Consider the following 8134-nt stretch of genomic DNA (forward strand, 5'->3'; position numbering starts at 1 on the left):
TTATAACTGTAGTTTTGCTACTATTAATTATCCTCATGTGAATATGTATCTTCCAAGGGTCTTAGGTGACCCCTCTGAAAGGGTCATTTAACACCTAAAGGAGTCACATCTTTGAACTTCCCTCTCCTTCAGCTATGCATCTCCTTCAGGCCTCACTGTGCCTTGGTCCACTTCACAGACTGGAGAGTCTGACTTCACCAAAGTTCTGTTTGCTATTCAGGGTAGATACACACAGCCAAGTAAATAGTTTTTATTTCTTCCTATGGTGTCCTAGTTCATTTTACTTACCAATTCTGTTGTAAAGGACCTTCTGTGCATCCAAATGTTTCCTTAGACCATAAGCACCCCAGGCCATGCCTCTTGGGATTCCCAGCTCCTAAGTCTACTCCCAGATACAGGAGTATTATCCAATACATTTTAATGACATGCTACTACCCTGCCACCAATCGTTTGTAGCCTGATGTAAGTGGAGAGCAACCTCAAGCTCTCTCCCCAGCTCCAGCTCTTACCACATAAAAGCTCCACAGCCTCTGACCTCCACCCTCATAATCAAGTCACTGTATTGTCTATTCTGTTGACAGTGCCCTTCCTCTGACTAGACATAAAGATTCATGAAGACAAGTGCACTGTCTCCTTCAACACTATGCCCAGATACGCAAACACAGCATAGCACACAGTAGGTCCTTAGTGGATATTTATTAGGTGAATGCGCATGCCTTTCTTCATTCATCCCACTTATCTCTCCCTCCTAGGAATTCATAGCGCTCATCTAGTGATTCAACATGAAATTATATCCCCTGACGTCATAAAGAAGTATTGTAGGTGTTACTGCTGTGTGTTTGTAGATGTTGTAGGTGCTGTCCAGCAGAACCATGACTCACTAGAGTTAGAAGAGCACCTACTTACAGTTGGATGGACGGGCTGTAAGAAATTCAGAGAGCTACCAACCAAGGGGTACACATGGCATATGTAGCAGAGAATGGCCTTGTCAGGCATCAATGGGAGGAGAGGCCCTTGGTCCTATGAAGGCTCGATAGATGCCCCAGGGTGGGGAAGCAGGAGTGGGTGGGTGGATGGAGGAACACCCTCATAGAAGCAGGGAGAGGGGGTAAGGGGATAACATTTGAAATGTAAATAAATTTTAAAAAATAAATAAATTTTAAAAAGAAAAAGAAATTCAGAGAGGTTACAGTTACTTTGTTCATGTGTTTTGCTAATTTTTTTTAATCCCCATGGATGTTTGGCCTGTATGTATGTCTGTGCATCACACATGGGCTTGGCACTCATGGAGACCAGAAGGTACCAGATGCATTTAGAACTAGGATTACAGATGTTTGTGAGTCACCATGTGGGTACTGGGAATTAACCCTGGCTCCTTGTAAGCACAGTTGGTGCTCTTAACCACTGGGCTATCCCTCCTGCCCCTAGCTTTTGCTTCTTTGGGATCTTTTCAGGAGATGGTGAATTATAGCCTTCCAGAGTGCAGGAATCTGATCTCCTATCCCTGCAAGGCCCCTGCAATGCTTGCAGACATTATTAGCCCTTCAGCCATTAACACAGAATCTGCCACTTTCACAATTTCACAAACCACCTCCACCCACAAAGTAAAAAGCAAGCCTGGAATTCAGTTGGCTTTCTGACCATTGAGGAAAACACCTTTGGCCTTCAGAAACCATTCTGTAAACCTCAATAGAAGAACAGGCCCTAGGAGGCCATGCCACCCCAGGGAGAGACTTGCTACTTTCTTTTCCTCTTATCATGGTAACCTCTGCCCCACTGCTTGGAAACTCCATACCAGTACTCCAAACAGAAGCTATCAGTGTCCTTCCCCCAGGACTTGGCCTAGATACATCTTACCTGGTGATCTCACACCACAGTCAGCACAGTCAGTGATATTCTCTCCATCTGCCAACAGGGGAGGTAGCTAGACGCCGTTTCAAATGCATGCTGAGGATGGAGATTCGGGCATCTCTATGTGTGTAGCAGTCAGCATAGGAGCTAACCCATCCTATGTGGAAAGGTCCTGGACCTTTGCTTTTCTCTTAGCAGTTGTATGATCTCAGCAAAGTAGTTCCTTCCACAAGTCTGCTCCCCGTCTGTAAAATGGGAACCAGTGTGATCTACACAGAGAAGGACCTGGCAGACCAAAGGGAATATGACACTGGCATTATCACACTCTTACTCTTTTTGACTCCTAACCAAGGCAGTAATAATCCTTGTTCCTGGAGTGTTCAGATTCCCTTTTAGTCAACATGAATTTACTAGATTTCCCATTAGAATACAACTTTGACCTAGGTGTCTAGGGGAAAATTTAAAAGGATGATGGAGACAAAGGCTTGCCCTCTACTTGTAATGGGTAAAAATGACCCCTTGAAGCAATTAGACTCCACAACAGCTACAGAAAACCCAAAGGAGAAGCACCCATACTGAGTATTTGCTGGCATCAGGCACTGGGCACACATCTTAACTCCTTCACTGCACAGAGAGATATCATGATGCATACATAATTGCTACCTACAAGAACACACTGAACCGCTGGTCCCTGGCCTCTGCACCTGAGTGCTCACATGCCTGAAGAGAAGGAAGTGTGACTAATTAGGGGCACTTTTTCTGGAGGACATAAGAGTCAAGATTCTGAGGAAGGGAGAAATGTGGCCCATCATCCACAACTGAGGCTCTGAGCATTTTGAAAGGAAACAAAGGGGAGAGGTCTGAGGAGGCCATAGGGAAGGCAGGAAACCACAGGGGATTATTCTGTGACAGTGTTTCAAATTGCTTATGAGATAAGAAGCCTACATCCTCTGATAGGCATATACTGGTGACTTCAGAAGCTAAGTTAAAGTAACTTTGTCTGATAGGAATATTCAGCTCAAGTAGAAAGATTATAGCCAAACCTCCTCTCATTAGAAGAACTCCAGCATAGCTGTATCACCCAACATGTTCTTCATACATGTGTTGCATGATGCTCACTTCTTTCTCTCAGTGAAACCTCCAAGGGAAGCAACATATCATAGAAATGTATCCAGAGAAGCCGTATGTCATACCAAGTGCACACACAGCAACTAACCATAACAGGAAAGATAGCCACCATGAACAGCTGGAGCCTGTGGCAGGTTAGTCTAAGCAGAGAGACACCAAGCACAATCTAGGCAGGGGCCAAAGCTGTGCAGATAACTAGGCTGTCAGGAAGCCAAAGAGAAAACATCACTCAATGACAAGAACCTGGGACAAGAGTAGTGAGGACAAGACAGCCCAGAGAGCCTTCACAACCTAGGCTAAGAAGGCTAGCTGCCTCTTGACCCTGCACTGCACTTAGGTAGAATCTGTCCTTGCATTGGAATGGTTGAGTTCTGAAGGTTGAGACAACAGACGACATCAGTCAGGGAGATAGGAACTTTAGTGAAAATCTCAAGTAGGTTCCTGGCCAGAGTGAATCCTCACTCTATGAAAGCTGTGGACGAGAAGTCCCCAACCTCCCTTCCATCTTTCTGACAGTATGAAAAGGAGCATCCTTTCTCTGATTCTAGCAGAAGATGATAGTACCCACCTAATGACAGTGGAACTTACCTTGAACAAATAAGGACATATTTTTGACACACAATGTGACAAACTGTCATCCCTAGGTGGAAAACCTAACTAGGGCAGCCAGAACTGAGAGGTGTAGACTCAAAGCAAGCGGTGGGGGGTGGGGGTGGGGGGTGGCAATCAACCTTCTGGAGCACAGGGCAAATGTTTCCCCAGGAATATGAAGGAAAGTCAGGGTTTAGTTAGGCAGTGATACAAAATGTCTGCAGTTTCTAAATAAAGTTGCACAGATCATACCCTAAAGATTACACTCTTTTACATTGTTTCTGGTTTATCTTCTTGTTACTTTGTATTTGCTATTCTCACAGTGATGGATTATCTCAGTTCCTTTGTTATTTTGCCCCAGAGCCATTTTGCCATTGCTTTCTGGCATCACATTAAAAGATGGCAACAAGCAGCCCCCCAGCCTTGACTCCATCAGAATCACTGGCAGAGATGCCAGTGCCATTCCCTGCCAGGGGTTCGAATCCAGCTGCCTGGGTCGAGGCTGGAAAGAAATGGGAACTCTGTGCTGTGCCGTGAGTCCCAGATGATTCCAGCTGGTTTCTGGTGTAAAAATCCCAAGTGCTTTAAGGTATTCATCAGAAAGCAGACAATGCCCAAGAAGAAATCAAGCAGTCTAAAATGTATGTTGTGAATTAGGCCTCTCATTTAAATGTTTCCAAACACCATTTTTACCATATCTAAAAATCTTCTACACTATATTTTCTTTTATGTAATTTTAACTTGGCTCCATTTTGTACATGAAGTTATTTTTAAAAGAACATAATAGGTTGGGGGTAAAAAGCATGATGGCATAAACAGGTTGGAGGAGAGCTAGAAAGATAGCCCAGTCAGTAAAGTGTTTGATTGCAAGCATAAGAACCCGAGTTTGATCCCCAGCATGCATGTACAAAAAGCAAAGCAAGGTGGAACATGCTGAGAACTCACTGCAGCACTGGGGCAGCATCCGATAGGTGGGTACCTAGGGCTCACTGGCCACCCAGCCTATCCTACTCAGAGAGCACCAGACTGAATAAGACACTGGCTCAAAACAGACACAAAACCCACAAAATACTCACAGGGAACAGCAACCAAGGTTGAACTTTGACCTCTATGTGAAAACACACACTGGGGGGAGGGGGATAAAGAAGGTGGGAAGAGAAGAGAAAGAGAGGAGAGAAGAGACAGAGGCACAAAGAGAGACTGGGAGAGAGGAGGAAAATGGACAGAATTTTGGAGATGGATTGAAGAGTAGCAGACAAGCAGCAGAGAATTAGGTACAGGTATCAAGGCTGTACCCATATACTAGGAAAGAGAACAGACATGAGGGGCTAGGCGGGCAAGGAGGCTGGAGCAGCAGACATCTGAGCCGCTTGTTATGGCAGGAAAGATGGGAAGGCCCATGAAAGTCAGGGTGAAACTGAGGCATTAGCAATGGGGAACAGGAAGGGTTAGGAGGGCCCACACAGATGGACGAGATGAGGCATAGCAGCGTGGCAGAATCAAACACTAGGCAGAGCAAATCACCCTCCAGGCTGAGAAGCTCAAGCACTACCTGTATGTTACCAAAACTCATCTCAAGGGCTGGTGCTGGGGGGCTTTTCCACACGCTGGTAAACCCTCCCCAGACCCACCAGGTCCCTGCAGATGCACCAGACTTCAGTCACACAGGCAAGGCTGCCTCTTCATTCTTCTGCATGGGCTTCTTACCTCTGGCAGGGGTCTCCACCATGGCAACTCTCTCCTTAGCCAATGTCTGCAAGCCCAGATCATAGGCAGTAGAGTCAATAAACACCCAGAACACACACAGTAAAAACTGCATCCGTTATTAACGAGAATAAATCATCCAAATGTGATGTATTAAAAATGCTGGCACACCCTTATCGCTAAATCCTTGTACACAGTTCAGTCGTGCTCTCAGAAACAACAGACTTAGTTTTCAAGCTTGACCATTAGCCGATGAAAAAAGATGAAAAAAAAAAATGTGTCTGTAGCAAGAGATCATACGCAGTTATTTTTCTGTAAAGTTTATTTCTCCTCCGTGGTGTGTTCTGATGTTTCCTCCCCTTTTAAGTGTGTCAAGTCCCAGATTCATTTCTCCTCTGTCGCAGCCAACCAGCGCACACAGCCTGTCCGTCATCTCAATTTCCTGGGATAAACCCATCATTCCCTGCCTCTTTTCATCCCTTACTCCCCCCTTGCTTTCTTGAGGCCTGTGACCTTCAAGATGACATAAGGCATAGCAATGGCAAAGGAAAGATAAAATCCTAAGACAGAGGAAGGGAGCTGTGTTCTGTTTCCTTGGAGATCTGAGGGAAATCTCTTCACTTCTCTGGAAGGCAGGCCCTTCTTTCTTTCCCTCCCTCCCTCCCTCCCTCAATCCCTCCCTTCCTCCCTCCCTTATTCATTCATTCATTCATTCATTCATCCAACTAATATCTGTTGAGCATTTCCTATGAGCTAGCTCAATCCACACAGCATGCCATTTCCTATGCAATGGTGGCTAACATTACTAAGTTGCCAAATGCAGAATCCCATTTGAATGTAGACGTACATACATCATGTGGGTGTTTAGAATACTGGGTTACCTAGTAACTAAAACTGAGTGACATGAGCAATGTCCAACCCACAACAGTCCTGATTGATATCAGATACCCTAAAAAGTCTAGAATTTCATGTTATGGGAGTCATTATAAACATTGTTTACAGGAATGACCATAAGCCTATATACACCTAATGTGCATACACATTTCTGACAGCCAATATCTGATATCTAGGGATCCATCAATCTACAACTTCATCATGTGAGATGCTTTCACGTGAACTAACACATTTCCTGTAAACTATATGGTGTAGGTATTACTAATATTCCCACTTTTTCAGCCAAGGTTAATGAGCCAAAAACAAATTATTTATTCAAGGACCCTTAGAAAGGAATGAAGCTAGTAGTTGGAATGAGTTGGCAGTTCTTGGATTCAGAATTTAATGAAAATTGAAAATAAATATAGCTTATATTTTGGCATCTGCTTTCTTCTTTAAATTACTATGATATGCTGATCTGCGCATGGCCTCTGTTCACACGAATATAAATTATCTCTCTGCCTCTAACAGCTTTTCGGTAGCTTGCTCAGCTCTGGGCTGTTGCATGCCACCTGTTCCTGTCTTTCCCAGGATGTCTGCAGGAGAGTGGGAACTAGATGTCTTTGTTGATGAGCCCTAACTGTTGGGGCATTTTGTCCCTGACAGGCACTGTGATCTAGAGCCTCTCACTTAGCTCTTACAGCCCTCAAATGGGCATCATTACTGTAGCCATCTCTTTTTACAATGGAAAGAAAAGAGACACGGAGACATTGGACTTGCTGAGATCACAGAAATGGGGTGGTTGTCTTACCCTCCCTCCTCCATGAGCACCACCATTACAAAGCCCTGGATCCATTCTCCATCCTCATCTCATCTCAAGTCTGGCTTCTCAGAGGTGCTTCTGAGTGCTAGTGAAAGCCTGCTTCCCGAGTACGCTGGCTTGGGTTCCTCCATCTTTGATTTCTCCCGATAAAGCCCTGGTGTATCTGCACTGGGCAGCTCTGCTTCCACGGTATCCACCTCTGGGTGTACCTGAGACCACCCCCGAAGAGAGGGATACAGTTTGGGGTGGGTAGCAGAGCTTTTCCAGGACCATATTTTTCATCAAAGATTTTGTCTCACTCTTGCCAAAACTTCTTAAAGGAGCCAAAGCTCTCAAATGCACAGCCAACATTTCAGAAACCAATTACTACACAAAGTTCCTAGTGGTCTTTCTTTACAGTGGAGGGTCTGTGCTTGCGTGATAGTGCCAGGATATTTGACTGCAGTAATAAATGCGGCTGACATGTATTAAGGTCAGAGTAACTCCTTTTCCTTTTCCTAACCACACATTCTCACAGACTCCATCTACAGACAGGCCACAAAGGGAGCTGTCCCCAGGACAAGTGCTGTAACTCCATGGTGCTGAGAGCCAGGCACAGAGGGAGGAACTCTGCATTGAGTGCCCAGTGCGCACACTACCTGTGATGGTATGTTTTACCTGCAGGAGTTAAATGACAACCATGGCAGATGGGCCCCAGAATGCCCATTTCACAGATGGGGAAACAAGCTCAGAGGAACACACAAATCCACCTATGCTCACAGAGCTGTACTGAGATAGGAGTCTGCATGGGTCTGCCCCAGCTTCCAGCTGCAGGGACCAGTCTCCTCTCTGGTGAAACCCCAACAAGAAATGTGACTGTGCTGTGCAGGTGTCCCCCAAACGATTCTGTGCTCCCCATCCCCAGCTGGGTCACACATGTCCCCAGAAAAACAGCCCTTCTTTTATCTGCTATAGGTTTGCTGCTTGCTGTTGCTCCATGCCCACTTATTTATTTCCCCCCACACTCCCATCTCTGCTGTACCTTTCTCCCTCTCTCTCTCTCTCTCTCTCTCTCTCTCTCTCTCTCTCTCTCACACACACACACACACACACACACACACACACACACACACACACTTATATACATACACCCATACACAGAAGGACACACAACCAGATACGCAC

At 45.4% G+C, this 8134-nt stretch overlaps 1 protein-coding gene across 35 annotated transcripts in view; it reads right to left on the bottom strand.

Annotated features, from left to right (window-relative positions):
- The window catches only part of Kalrn (kalirin, RhoGEF kinase), a 604205-nt gene that overhangs the window by 536698 nt on the left and 59373 nt on the right, over positions 1-8134 (bottom strand). The gene's annotated exons all lie outside the window — the stretch shown is intronic.

Source organism: Mus musculus, chromosome 16, assembly GCF_000001635.26.
Source record: "Mus musculus strain C57BL/6J chromosome 16, GRCm38.p6 C57BL/6J".
In the NCBI taxonomy this organism is placed as follows: Eukaryota; Metazoa; Chordata; class Mammalia; order Rodentia; family Muridae; genus Mus; species Mus musculus.